General features: G+C 33.6%; 1 pseudogene; it reads right to left on the bottom strand.

Annotated features, from left to right (window-relative positions):
* Positions 1 to 457: 457 nt before the first annotated feature.
* Positions 458 to 15799, bottom strand: part of LOC106983172 (D-aminoacyl-tRNA deacylase 2-like) — a 37197-nt pseudogene continuing 21855 nt past the window's right edge.

Here is a 15799-nt window from a genome sequence, read left to right as displayed (position 1 = left end):
GGGTGGCTCCAAAGGTGTGGCCAGCACCTGCTTTATCCTTCCTTGCTCATGTCTAACACAGTGTTTTGCGACTTGACAAGGTCATCCAATTAGCAGGTTACAGAGTTATGGATGGGACCCAGGATTTTCTTATCTAAAATTGCTGGTTAGCATAGTCAAGAAGAAGAGGAAGAATGGGGCACTTGGGTCACTTAGTGGGTTAAACGTCTGACTTCAGCTCAGGTCATGATCTCGCGGTTTGTGAGTTCAAGCTCTGCATCCGGCTCTGTGCTGACAGCTCAGAGCCTGGAGCCTGCTTCGGATTCTGTGTCTCCCTTGCTCTCTGCCCCTCCCCTTCTCACACTCTCTCTCACTCTCTCAAAAATAAACATTAAAAAAAAAAGGGGAAGAAAATAATTAGAGTTGAGATCATTTTATACCACAAAACAATTGCAGAAGCTAACTTAATTTTTCAAAACTAAACTAGGTGTGTATATGGTCCACTGGTATCCAGCTTTATAACTCCTGTTTGTTCGGGTAAGTATCCTGTTCCCGCCACAACCGTGGCTTCAGCCGTCTTGCTGTTAGCAGCTAATTCCTTTTCACACAGAGTCACAAATTGCGGATAAAGTTTTAACCCTTCTGCTTTTCCAGAGTTAGAGTGATACTGCATATTTCTGCCTTTTATTCTCCCACCAAGGGTGGCTTGAGGGATGATAAGAATGTTGCCAAGGAGCTCTAATACAGACACGTGCTTGCCATTTTCTGTTTCACTTAATCATATTAACCATTTTGTGAAGAAGTTTTTTATTAGGTGCCTTGGAAAAACACACATAGATCACTAATGCTCCCTGAACCTCCTGGGTCTCGGTGACCCCCTTGGCTGGGTGTATTTACAGCCAGCCCCGCAGGCACTGATCCAGAACTCCCCGGGCCTGAGGTATCCGGCTACCCTCAGCCTGGTCTCAAACCCTGGCAATCTAACATGTCCAGGTCCTGGGCTTGAGGCCATTTACATTTTTAGCTATAGTAACTGATATGTAATCTCTGGAAGAATTATATTTTGACTACATTTTCTGGTAGTTAATGACTGAGTGTGTTTCCCAAAAATTCACATGGTGAAGTCTTAACTCCCAATGTGATAGCATTTGGAGGTGGGACCTTTGGAAGGTAATAAGGTTTAGATGAGGTCATGAGGATACAGTCCTCAGGATGAGATTAGTGCCCTAATAAGAATAGACCAGATAACCTGCTTTCTTTCTTCTCTCTTCTATTTCTGCACCATTTGAGGATACACCAAGAAACCAGTCATCTGCAAGACAGATGACTTCACCATAATTTAATGATGTTGGCATTCTGATCTCAGGTCAGACTTACATCCAGAACTGTAAGAAATAAATGTCTGCTATTTAGGACACCTAGCCCATGGCATTTTGTTATAGCAGCCTGTGCTAAGACACTGTATTGGATTTCGATTCTTCTCTCTATGACTTGTAAATAGAGATTTCCAAAGGTCTGCTGTTTTAGTGAATCAAATTTTTTAAATTTTATTAATAAAGTAAATTTGAGAAAGAGACAAAGAGAGACGAGAGAGTGAGTGGGGGAGGGGCAGAGAGTGAGGGAGACACAGAATCTGAAAGAGGCTCCTGGCTGTGAGCTCTCAGCACAGAGCCCAATGTGGGGCTGGAACTTACAAGCCATGAAATGACCTGAGCCAACTATCATATGTTCAAGCAATTCTACTTTTGGGTATTTATCTGAAGAAAACAAAAATATCAATTCAAAGATAGATATAGATAGATAGATAGATAGATAGATAGATATAGATAGATTGCAGCATTATTTACAATAGCTAAGACATAAAAGTAACCTAAGTGTCCATTGATAAGCGAATAAAGATGATGTACGTATGTATGTATTTATGTATGTATATATGCATTCCTTCACTGGACATACTTCATTTTATTGTACTCACTTTATTGCACTTTGTAGATACTGCCTTCTCTACGAATTGAAGATTTATGGCAACTCTCAAGCAAGTCTATCAGTCCCATTTTGCTCTCAGCATTTGCTCACTCCATGTCTGTCATATTTTGATAATTCTTGTAATATTTCAAACTTTTTCATTGTTATTATATTTGTAATGGTGATCTATGATCAATGATTATGATTTGCTGAAAGTTCAGATGAGGGTTAGCATTTTTTAGCAATAAAGTATTTTTTCATTAAGGTACGTACATTCTTTTTGACATAATGATATTGCACACTTACTAGTCTACAGTAGAAACAGAACTTTCATATATGTATTGGGAACCAGAAAAATTATTTGTTGTAAAGATCACTTTATTGCTGTGGTCTGGAACTGAACTTGTAGCATCTTCAAGGGATTCCTGTGCCTCAGAATATTACTCAGCATTAAAGAAGAAAGAAATGTTGCCATTTGTGACATCATGGATGGACTTACAGAGTATTATGCTAAGTGAAATAAATCTGAAAAAGACAAATACTTATATGTGGAATCTAAACAAGACAAACAAACACAATAAAGCAAACTTATAGAGAACAAAGTGTTGGTTGGTTACCACAGCTGGGAGATGCTGAAGGTGAGCAAAATATGTGAAGGGGACTAAGAGGTACAAACTTCTAGAAGAGAGAGAGAGAGAGAGAGAGAGAGAGGGAGGGAGGATGGGACCAATACTGTATGCTCTCACTTCTGTGTTAGAAATTTAAAAATAAATAAATAGATAAACAGATAACACAAATTCATAGAAAACATCAGATCTGTGATTACCAGAAATAGGGGTGGGGAACGGGGAAATAGAGGAAGGTGGTCAAATTTTCAGTTACAAGTACTAGGGATGTAACGTACAACATGATGACTATAGTTAACATTGCTGTTTGGCATATGTAAAAGTTGTTTGGCATATATAAAAGTTGTTAAGAGTAAATCCTCAACGTTCTCATCACCAGGAAAAATAAATGTATTTTCTTTTTTTTCCCCTGTATCTATATGAGGTGATCAGAGTTAACTTACTGTAGTAATCATTTCATGGTATGTGAAATGGTAAGTGAAATCATTATGCTGTACACTTTACTTATGTGGTGATATGTCGATTACATCTCAATATAACTGAGGATAAGACACTTGAAAAATATTATTGATGGATTTGAGTACTGAAAACATACAGTTTTTAAATTTCTAAAACATAGAAAAGCAGTAAGTTAATAAACAAGAAGTAAAGATGAAACTAGGAAAATATTTAAAAATAACATTATTAGTGAAGTGTTACTATCCGCGATATATATGAAGTTTCCATAAGTAAGAAACATTAGATTCTACATAAAATAAGAAGATGCATAAGGAGACAATGTGTAGAGGAAACAAAATTGGCCAATTCACTTAGAAATATATCATGCTTAAAAGTGAAACTAATGTGCAGTTTTAAAGTATTTTGTCTATCACATTTGCAAAGTTATAAATAAATCCTGGAATATATCATAGTTTTCAAGCATAAATTATGTTTAAGCATAAACTAGTACTATCTTTATGAGACATATTTAGGCATGATTTTAACTTTTTTGGTTTGTTTGCCATATTTTGACCCAGAATTTGCATTTTTGGGGATCTAGCTTAAAACCTCCACACTGTGGAATCATTAATGTTCCATACATTTATTTCATCATTAATCACACTAATCCAAAATTAACATTAAAAATCTCAGAGAGGTACTTTTCTTTGGTGGTTACTGATCCCAATACCCACTCTCCTTTTTTTTTAATACTAGAACATTGATAATTTTAGCTGGATGGATGACCATCTACTTAAAGACCACATTAGCAAGACTCTGGTAAGTTCAAAATTGCCATGTTTTGTCCAGTAAGATAGCAGCAGATGGTGAATGTCACTAATAATTCCTGAAAAGAAAATGCTACCCATTCAAGTATGTTTTCTGACATTCAGTCTTATTTAGATGAGGCATGGTGACAGCAACAACCTAGGGGATGGTAGCCTAACAGTATAGAAGATACCGCTTTCCCTCCAACTCATCTGGCATTTCAGAATTTTTAGAAAAGACGAGTATGATTATTACATTGTTTAAGACACCACTATCAGTTCTCAAAGAGCTTTGACCACGTCTTAACTAATAGTTTTCTGTACTTTCCCAATAATCTACAATGAATATCTACACAGATAACACAAGTCAACATTTAAAAGAAGAAAGAAACCAAAAATAAAACTGGACAGAATTCACTCAACTGGTGTTTTACTGCTAAAAGCTGGTGGTCTTAACTCTAAGCTATTTGGGTGCTTAAGAATTTCTCAGGACTTATCACTAGAAAATATTCTATATGTAAGTAATAGATGTAGTATACTGACTTTAAATGAATGCTTTTATGTGTATATTCATATATACATGAATATAACAGAATTGGGGGAAAGGTAATATATAACAGCCTTGTTGAATTAGCAGAAGGTCCTCTATACTTAGAAAAAAAACAGAATAATGTTAGCACTATGCTTCTTAGAGAAACCTTGCATTTTAGCATTGTCAAATAGACTTAGAATTAGTTATTCTGTATAATGATAACCATTAATTTGGGTTAACTTTTTAGTCATAATTAAGTGACTATAATACAACAACCTAGCTCATCGAGTTAGATGAGGATTAAAAAATAATTTATCACTGTAGCTAGCATGCACACATGGAGTTCCATAAAGATTAGTTTTTGTGATTATGATAAGCAAAATTAGAGATGAGATACTAAGATTAAGTGACAAACAGAAAACGTATACCTGGGTACCTCTCAATGGACATTAAGGTTAGAAAGTTAATGTGGATTAATTGAAAAGGACTACATGGTAGTTAATAATTTTTCACTTATTCAGTTAGTAATTCAAAGCTGGAGATATGCCTTGGAATAAAGATATAACAAAATGCATACTTTAAGATATTGAACCGTGTCAAATTATACTTAACATGTGTATTTAAAATTTATTGTGCTATGACCTTTTTACTGTCACACATGACTAATATCCTCCAATGATGCTATAGAGGCAAAGTGTTTTCATAGATGAAATATTTTTATAGGCAGAATGTAGCCTCAATAGAGAATAATTATTTTATTTCTAGTATCATTCAGTATCAAAAGACTGCTTAATATCATCATTAATAAACTTAAATGTAAAAAAAAAAGAAAAAAATTAAAAAAATAAACTTAAGTGTAATATCTGTCTGGGTGTCATTGCACACTTTTATAGAATGTCATCTAGAGTAAGAAGATGCAGGAGATTATGTTTGAGTTCTATACTACACGTAAATTATGTAATGTGTTTTTTAGGTAGGTGAAGGAGAAGTGGGATAAAGTAGGCTGAGTAAATTCATTAGGGATACATGTAAGCTGTGTTTTAATTATACATTATCCCAAGGTAATATATACCTAATAAACTATATACATAACTATATATAACTATATGAGAAACTACGTATATAACAGTTTATGTTACTGAAAACCATAGATTTGTAAAAATATATCCATTTTCTTTCTTCTAAGCCTGGCTTTCATGTCTTCTGATATCAATTACCCCATCATTATTTTCCCTTAATTTTTATTACCAATCTTATTAGAATGTAAGCTTCTCAGCAGAGGAATATAGGTCTGTTTTATTCAACAGTTCATCATCATCATCAAACTGACTTGCAATAAAACTGCCATATAGTCTCTTACACATATAAATAAAATGTTTAATAAATACATATTTTTAACTAAAGAGAATCAGCAACATTAGTAAAGGAAAGAAACTTGGAGATCATCAAGTTTTCGTAAATAAGAAAACTGAGGCCAAGAGAGGACAGACAAAAAAGCTCAAGATCACAGAACAAGTCTATGGGAGAGATTATATGGTCATGCGAATAGTGGTAATTTTGCATTTTTTCCTTTAAACATTATTGCAATATCCATTCTCTCTTTCTTCTTTTTAGTAAGAAATATTTCTCATTATTATTTTCAATCACTTTCCCTTTTAACGATAAAGGACAGTCTCTTTAATAAAAATGAGTTGTTGGTAAAATGAATGAACATAACATTAAGGGTAGTTTCTCTGGTCACCATGCATGATGTTTCTGAAGTATGCAGTGGATAAAACATTAAGATTAACTTAATGTATATGGATAACATTTCTACAAACTAGTTTCAGTCATAAAAAATATAGCGCAGAAAATGTCATTTCCAAAGTAGAAAGAGTTTCATGGTTGTGCTAGGATTCAAACTGAGACTTTCTAGTTCAAGTGTAGAATTTTCTATGAAATAAACGTATATATATGTTAAATTAGCATGGTTTCAGAATAAATAATAGATAAATGTAGTGCACACTAGTAACCAATTTTAAGTTTCTATTCTCTTTTCCTCCTTCAGACGCTCTACCTGGTGACTGTATTTTACAACCTCTCTTTCAGTTCGATATGGTCATATGACTGTGTCCACACTAATGACATATGAACAGAGGTGGTATGTGCAACTTTTGATGTATCATTGCATTGCACTATTTCCCCTGGAAAAAAATGTTAGAACACAGACCTGGTAGTACTTTGTCTTGGACCGTGCAGATCAGGACAATACCTTGGAGTATGGGCAGATTTATAAAGGATCTTGGTTACTGAATGATATTTTTAAAAATGTTTATTTATTTTTGAGAGAGAGAGAAAGAGAGCGCACATGCATGCAAGCGGGGAAGGGGCAGTGAGAGAGGGGGAAAGGATCCAAAGTGGGTTCATTTGGCTCTGTGCTAACATCAGAGGGCCTAAAGTAGGGCTTGAACTCATGAACTGCGAGATCATAACCTGAGCCAAAGTCAGAAGCTTAACCGAGTCACCCAGGATGTCTAGGTCTCATTCTTACTACATCCTTAGCCATATGTATGTAGCCTATACACTTACTAATATAAAGTAAATAAGAAATCAAGAGAGACAGAAGGGATGTAACTCTAACTTAAGCAAGAGATCAGAACTCAGATCCTGGAAGCCAAGAGTAGGTGGAAAATAGAAGACCAAGAATTGGACAGGGTAATTAATGACAACTACAGACTGGGAAACATATACTGCTTATGGACACAAAGAACTCATGCTGGATATGCTTAAGAGTAATAAATAGATAAAAGGAGAAGGTCTGTTCCTTTTCAGGTTATCTCAGAGAAATTAGAGTGGAAATAAAGTAAAAAAAAGTAATGAGGATGAAGGTCTTCTCAGGGAGATAAGCAAATAGATGAGAAGCAAGAGAGTTAAATGAACAGTATGGTGAGAATTAATGTGTATCTAAATATGAAGAATTATTTACAAATACACTCATTGAGGGGCTTTTTAAAGGGTTCATTAAGTAGTAGGGACTGAGCTTATATTCTCTTGGCTGAATTAAGTAATGGTTCTGAACCTCAGCTTTATCACCTGAAAAAGAGTGGTTTTAAGAATTTGATAAAAACACGATGGAAAGAAAATGGCACATAAAAGTCTAATCATTCTTGTTTATATCATTGTTAGAGAAAATGAGGCAACTAATTCTCTGTAGGATCTGACATCATCAAAGTAGAATATAATAATTTATCTGTGCTCTTGAAAAATAAGTAGATATCTTTTAGGCAGAGAGGAAGATAGGGTTTTTCAAACAGAAGAAAGTATAGACTTAAAGGCAAAGAATCAGGTAAGATCATCATACATAGAGGAAATTAATAGAGATTTACAAAGCTTGGAACATAGGTTACAAAATAGAAAATAATTGAACAAGTAGATAGGGACAAAATCTGAAAGATTTAACTTCCAATTTAAAGTTTTAGACATAATCCTATGTGTTAAAAAGCATACTTTTTTTTAACCAAAGAGTGATATGAAAGATATATTTTATACAAAGAAATCCAAATTCATTATGGTGTATGGAAGAACAAAACAGGCCACTACAGGGAGATTGGACAAAAGATTTGGAAAGAGAATTGATATCCAAACTAAGTCAGGGGAAACAGGCATACATAAAGAAAAAAAAATGATTGAAGAGATAATCTGAAAATAGAATCAGTATCACTTGGTAAATAACTGGATGTGGGATACTCTGTAACTTGAGAAACTCATGATTCTAATAAGCAAAATTTCAAAAACTGGGAAAGAAATAGATTTTTAGAAAAGAAATGAGTAAGTTTTATGAAAGTGTGATTGTTGCCAAAAGTATAGGGATATGGGTATGCCTCAGGTATATATACTTAAGGTAAAATGATGCATATAAGAGTAACATAAAAATCATATTTTTGCTATATTGTTCATCTCCTATATCTTCATACTTCTTCATAAGGAGTTTGTATATTTAATATTAGCTGCTTACTCCCAAGAAAGTATTTGAATTTCAGTGTGAAGGAGCTTGTTGTATGACAAAAGGAACAGAATGAGGAAGACATTAAACATGGCCCCTGCATTTATAAAGCTGAGTCTAGAGTGAGGAAGCAGATAAATTGTGATGGTCAATTTTATGTGTCAACTTTGACAAGGGAAATGGATGTCCAGATTAAACAATATTCTTGGTTGTGACTTTGAGTATTTCTCAGTAAGATTACCATTTGAATGAGTAGACTCATTAAAATAGATAGTCTTCCCCAATGTGGGTGAGTATCATCCAATCTGTGAGGGCTCCAATAGAACAAAAAGGTTTATGAAGGAGGAAGTCACCCCTTTTTGCTTCCTTCATGCCTTCCTGAGCCAGGATATCAGTCTCCTGCCCTTGAACTGAGATTTGCACCATCAGCTCCCCTGGTTTTTAGGCCTCGGGAATAGGACTGGGATTACACCAATGGCTTTGTGGGGTTTCCATCTTGCAGATAACAGATCATGGGACTTCTCAGGCTCCATAAAAGCATGAGCTAAATTATTACAATCTCTTTATATAAATCCACTATGGCTTTATTTCTCTGGAGGACTCTAATACACAAACTAAGAGAAATTTGTTGATCAAGGTACCATCATGACCAATGGTGAGGAGAATAGCAAGGTGAAGTCTAGCTTGTGGGGTTATACTCACATGGTAAATGGAATCACACAGCTATTCTCAGTCATGTTTCCTGTTGAAAGGATTTCTGTCCCTAATAGAAATGAAGTGAACACCTTCCAGTAGCAACAGCTAATATATATGAAGAAGAATAGAAGCAAAAAACCACTCATCTAATCTAGAAAGGCCTGATGGACAAGCAGGGAGAGGAGAAAAAAAGAAAAACACTGGCCTATATGAAACCATTTCATCTGAAAACTTTCAACTTCAGTAAAAGGGGTTTGTTTAGTCCTAACAATTTCTTCATCAACTCAGGCTAATATTAAATTTATTCCTCTGTAAAATCCCAAGAAAAACATAAGTAAATTGAAACTAAGAGATAAAGAAAAACCTTTCACTGAACTTGTAATTTAATAAAAATTGTTATCTATGGATAAGAAAAGGAACAGGGTGAAGAGGCAATGATGGAAGGGTGCCTTTTCGAAACACACCCTGTTACTGTAGTTTTGGTTTAGAAAATATATAAATATTTTACATATTCACAAAGAAAATTTTAATTTACAAAAGCCCCCTTCACCAAAAAAAAAAAATTGAAAAAAGTAAGTAAAGAAACTCAACTTTATATCAAGGTGGAGAGATAGCCACATACAGAAGTAAATTACTTTAAATGACTTTGAAATAAATTAGAAGCACAAAGAAATAGTAAATATTATTTAGCAGTTTAAATTTGGGGTGTAATCAATATTACGAATTTAAACTTATTGTGTAGAATAACACAACTGTGTTTTACCTTAATGTTATAAACCAAATATTTCAGTAAAAAAGAATGAGATCAAGATCCAACCAGTTTAAATTTTATAATGTTAAAATTGAGTCTGAAATATGATAGACCTATAATTTTTCTTAGGAAAACTACATTTTTCTATCTAAAGAAAGGTTTGTATCTTCAAAAACAGCCATGTCGTGAATGACAAGAAAGAGTAAGAAACTCCAGATGAACAATCAAGAGAAATAACAAAAGAATTCTTTGAAATTCAGAGTATTCAATATTCAATACTTAGAAATACTAAAGCGATTTTAAAGTTTAATGTAAAAATTTCAAAAACACTGTCATAAAATAATTTTTCTGCAATATAAACCAGTAAAATATTGCTGAAATCATTGACTGAACAAACGCTTTTAGGTCAAATTAGATTTTTGTAAACAAAGAATCCTGTGACTAGCTTCAAAGTTAGTTCTGTTAAATTAAGAAAAAAATCCCATTTACAATTGTACCAAAAATAAGATACACAGAATAAACCTAACCAAAGAGGTGAAAGAGGTATACTCTGAAAACTAGAAAACATTGATGAAAGAAATTAAAGACACAAAAAAGTAGAAAAACATTCCATGCTCATGGACTGGGAGAACAAATATTGTCAAAACGTTTATACTACCCAAAGCAACCTGCACATGTACTGCAATCCCTAACAAAATATGAACATCCTTTTTCACAGAACTAGAACAAAGAATCCTAAAATTTGTATGGGACCACAAAAGACCCCGAATAGCCAAAGCAATCTTGAAAATGAAAAGCAAAGTTGGAGACATCACAATTCCAGACTTCAAGTTATATTACAAAGCTATAGTCATAAAGAGAGTATGGAACTTGCACAAAAACGATGGAACATAAGACTCAGAAATGATCCCAAATCTATATGGTCAGTTATTCTTTGGCAAAGCAGGAAAGAATATCTAACCGGAAAAAAGACAATCTCTTCAATAAATGGTGATCAGAAAACTGGACAGCAGCCTAAAAAAAGAAAGAAACTGGGACACTTTCTTATACCATATGCAAAAGTACACTCAAAATGGATGAAAGACCTAAATGTGAGACCTGAAACCATAAATAAATAAACCATAAAATCTTAGAAGAGAGCACAGGCAGTAATTTCCTTGACATCAGCCAAAGTAACTTTTTTGTAGTTATGTCTCCTGAGGCCAGGGAAACAAAAGCAAATATAAGCTCTTGGGACTATATCAGGGAAAAAAAGGAAAACAAACAAACAAACAAAAACACCTTTTGCATAGCAAAGGAAACAACCAACAAAACTAAAGGGCAATCTATGGAATGGGAGAAGATATTTGCAAATGACATATCCAATAAAGAGTTAGTATCCAAAATATATAAAAAAATTATACAACTCAACACCCCAAAACCAAATAATCCAATTAAAAATGGGCAGAGGATATGAACAGACATTTCTCCAAAGAAAATATACAGATGACCAAAAGACACATGAAAAGATGTTCATCATCACTAGCCATCAGGAAAATGTAAATCAAAACTACAATGAGATATCATGGGTAAAATCAACAACACAAGCAATGACAAGTATTGGCGAGGATGTGGAGAAAGGGAAACCCTCTTGCACTGTTAGTGGAAATACAAATTGATGCAGCCACTCTGGAAACAGTATGGAGGTTTCTCAAAAAGTTAAAAATAGAACTACCTATGATCCAGTAATCACACTACTGGGTATTTTCCTAAAGAATGCAAAAACACTAATTCAAAGGGATACATTCACCCCTATATTTATAGCAGATTGTATACAATAGCCAAGATATGGAAGCAGCCCCAGTATACATCAGCTGATGAATGGATAAGGAAGGAGTGTGTGTGTGTGTGTGTATGTGTATAATTAGGTATGTATACATACACAGACACACACAGAATATTATTTGGCCATATAAAAGAATGAAGCCTTGCCATTTGCAATGACATGGATGGAGCTAGAGAGTATAATGCTAAGCGAAATAAATTAAAGAAAGACAAATACCATGGGCTTTCACTCATATGTGGAATTTAAGAAACAAAACAAATGAGCAAAGGGAAAAAAAGAGAGAGAAAGAAACAAATCAAAAACAGAGTTGTAACCTCTAAAGAACACTTTGGTGGTTACTAGAGGGAAGTTAGGTGGGCAGATGGGATAAAGCGTAATAGGGATTAAGGAGGGCACTTATTGTGATGAACACTGAGTAATGTATGGAATCATTGGATCACTATATTGTACACCTGAAACTAACATAACACTGTAAGTTAACTAAATAGAACGAAAATAAAAACTAAAGAAACTACTTCTTTTAAAATTCTCAGGAAAGGGGCTCCTGGGTGACTCAGTCGGTTAAGTGTCTGACTGCCTCAGGTCATGATCTCACAGTTCTTGAGTTTGAGCCCCACTTCTGTCTCTATGCTGATTGCTCGGAGCCTGGAGCCTGCTTTGGATTCTGTGCCTGCGCTCCTCTCTCTGTCTGTCTGTCTCTCTCTCTCTCTCTCTCTCTCTCTCGCTCTCAAAAATAAACATTTACAAAAATAAAATTCTTAGGCAAGTGTTACTCAACATTTTCAGATTTGGATGAGGAAAAGGTAATTCATAAAGATAATCCGTAAACAATGGATGTAATTATTTATGCTTTATTCGGGATTTCTTTTTCAGTTCCAGTTTAGTTGGTTGTTGTTTTTAGTTTTTTTAAGAAATACATTATGTTAATCTTTCTTTTCTGGGAAGTAAGAAACATGGGCTTTCAAAAACCTATCTATTTGCATGGCATTATTTGTATGTTATTATTATACACAGAACACCATGGCCATGGTTCATTTAGATTAGATTTATTTATCTTAATTTAGAAAAAACCTGTGGTGTTTCCTACTAAAACATTATCTTTAAGATTTTTTTTTAAATGTAAGATTTCAGGCACAAAAATTGAATGGTTAAAGAAATGTCTATTAATGTGCTGCGTATATAATAACTGAGCACCTCAGAAATAGAGAGTGATATTTAAACTCTGTGGGAAGATCATGAATATCAGAGTTCCACTTAACAAACATTCTTGACAGGTTTTTATTTATTTTTAATATGCTAGCAAAAACATTTAACAGAACTCAGGGTGATTTTCAGTATGCTCTCACACAATCTTAGTACTTCATGTGAACTTCAGGCATCTGTGAAGTGATCATTTACTTTCACTTCTTTCCCAATTCACTTTGTCTAAAATGACTTGACACAACATAAATTTACTTTATTTCACTTACAAATATAAAAAGAGAGGTCTTTTTATTTTATGAATTAGTTTCCCTTTGTCCATATATCTTTCCCAGCTGACAAAAATAATGTATATTAGAGTCTGTGTTAATCTCAAATTCCTCTAGACTTTTAGTCAGGTAAACATGAAAATCTGCATATTATAATTACTATAAATCTGGAAAGGTTAATTTGGACATAATTTTTAATGTATCATCTGCTAGACTTGGAAAACAATGATAATTTTACTTCGTCTCATGCTTTCTCTCGAAACTCCTTCCAAAAATTTTCCAACTTCTGCCTTCCAGAAACCAGGCAATTTCAAACTATAAAAATATACTTAATATATACATTTCAAACTAATCAATTTTACATAACAAAATAGTTTTAGTCTCAATATTGTTACATGAGTTTGATGTGGTCTGTGTATGATCTTTTGGGATTTCTATTTTGTCTCCTGATATCATTTCCTTGAATGTACCATGTGGCAATACTACCTACTATTTTTCTTGTTTTCTAAAAATTGCTTGTAAAACCTCCCAGAGTATTTAACGAAAATGTTAAATTATTTGAAAAATAGTTATTTTAGCTATATTTATTACTATGAAATTTTTTATAAGCTGTGATGCTGTATTTTTAATCTATTGATGCAGCTGTGTTCTTTTCAGTTAAAATATTTTAAACCGTTTGTATTCATATAGCTCTAATTTCTAATAAATCCATGAATCTCAATGTTTATAATGGGTAAACTTTTCTTAAATATTTACTTGATAAATTTTTCATATTCTAGAATTTTCCCTTAACTATGTTTACTTTTGTGAATACGTCAATTTGTATGTTGAGGTCTGAAACAGGTTTCTGACAATTATGTTGAGATAATAAACAATAATCTAGTTGATCTCTCTCTTACAGTTCAAAGAAAACAATCATGAGATAATTAAAATAAGACAAAACTGAATGCTAAGACCCTGAGTTTTTAACTCAGTGCCAGAAATTAATATCACAAAAGTCATACTTTTCCAATGTGAGTGGAATAAAACAAATAAATAATAAAAAGATTTCCTAAATAATTTCTAAGTTCTTTGGAGTTTAAAAATTCTAGAAAATTACAATTTTGTTGATATGACCTATATATAGTTATATATATTTATATTATTTTATGTATATATTATATATACAGTGCTGAGTGAATATTAAAATTGGACACCTTAATTTCTTTTCAGCTTCAAGTTTTTATGTAAATTCCAGTTAGTTAACCTACAGTGTAATATTAATTTCAGGTGTGCAATATAGCAATTCAACACTTCCATACATCACCCTGTGCTCATCATGACAGGTGAATTCCTTAATCCCCATCTCCCATTTAATCCATGCCCCCACCCACCTCCTCTCTGATAATAATCCCTGTGCTCTCTGTAGTTCAGTGTCTGTTTTCTGGTTTGCCCCCCACCTTTTTACTCTTTTTCCCTTATGTCTGTTTTGTTTCTTAAATTCTACATGAGTAAAATCATATGGTATTTGCCTTTCTCTGACAGATTTATTTCACTTAGCTGTACACTCTCTAGCCCCACACGTGTCATTGCAAATGGCAAGATTTAATTCTTTTTGATGGTTGAGTAATATTCCATTCTATATAAATACCACACCTTCTTTATCCATTCATCAGTCAGTGGACATTTGGGCTCTTTCCATGATTTGGCTATTATTAATAATACTGCTGTAAACATCAGGGTGCATGTGACCCTTCAAATCAGAATTTTTGTAACATTTGAGTAAATACCTAGAGGTACAATTGCTGAGTCAGGGTAGTTCTATTTTTAACTTTTTGAGGGACTTTCATACTGTTTTTCAGAGTGGCTGTACCAGTTTGCATTCCCACCAACAGCGTAAGAGGGTTCCCCTTTCTCTGCATTCTCCCCAACACCTGTTTCCTGTGCTGTTAATTTTAGCTATTCTGACAGGTGGGAAGTGATAGTGCATTGTAGCCTTGAATTGTATTTCCCTGATAGTGATGTTGAGCATCTTTTCATGTGTCTGTCATCTAACTTCATGTTTTTGAAAAATTGTTTATTCATGTCTTCTGTTCATTTTTTAATTGGATGGCTTGTTTTTTGAGGTGTTGGCTTTTATAAGTTCTTTATATATTTTGAATACTAGCCTTTTACCAGATATGTCATTTGCAAGTATTTTTTCCCATTCCATAAGTTACCTTTTAGTTTAGTTTTGATTATTTCCTTCCCTTTACAGAAGGTTTTTATCTTGATGAAGCCCCAATAGTTTATTTTTTTCTTTTGTTTCCCTTACTAAAGGAGACATTTCTAATAAGTTGCTATGGCTGATGTCAAGGAAGTTATTGCCTGTGTTCTCCTCTAGGATTTTGATGATTTCCTATCTCACATTAAGGTTTTTCATCCATTTTGAGTTTCTTTTGTATGTAAGAAATTGGTCCAGTTTTATTCTTTTGCAGGCTGCTGTCCAGTTTTTCCAACACCATTTGTTAAAAAGACTTTTCCATTGTGTATTCTTTCCTTTTTTGTCAAAGATTAGTTAACCATATAGTTGTGGATCCATTTCTGGGTTTTCTCTTCTGTTCCATTGATCTATGTGTTTGTTTTTGTGCCTGTGCCCTATTGTCTTGATCACTACTTATTTGTTGTTTTTTCTTTCATAAATGTCATAGCAGGTTTATTAGTAAGAGCCATAAATGGAAGCGGTCAAAATATCTATCAACAGGTGAATGG

Source organism: Acinonyx jubatus, chromosome B1 (assembly GCF_027475565.1).
Source record: "Acinonyx jubatus isolate Ajub_Pintada_27869175 chromosome B1, VMU_Ajub_asm_v1.0, whole genome shotgun sequence".
NCBI classification, from domain to species: domain Eukaryota; kingdom Metazoa; phylum Chordata; class Mammalia; order Carnivora; family Felidae; genus Acinonyx; species Acinonyx jubatus.
This window is presented reverse-complemented; position numbering and strand designations above follow the sequence as displayed.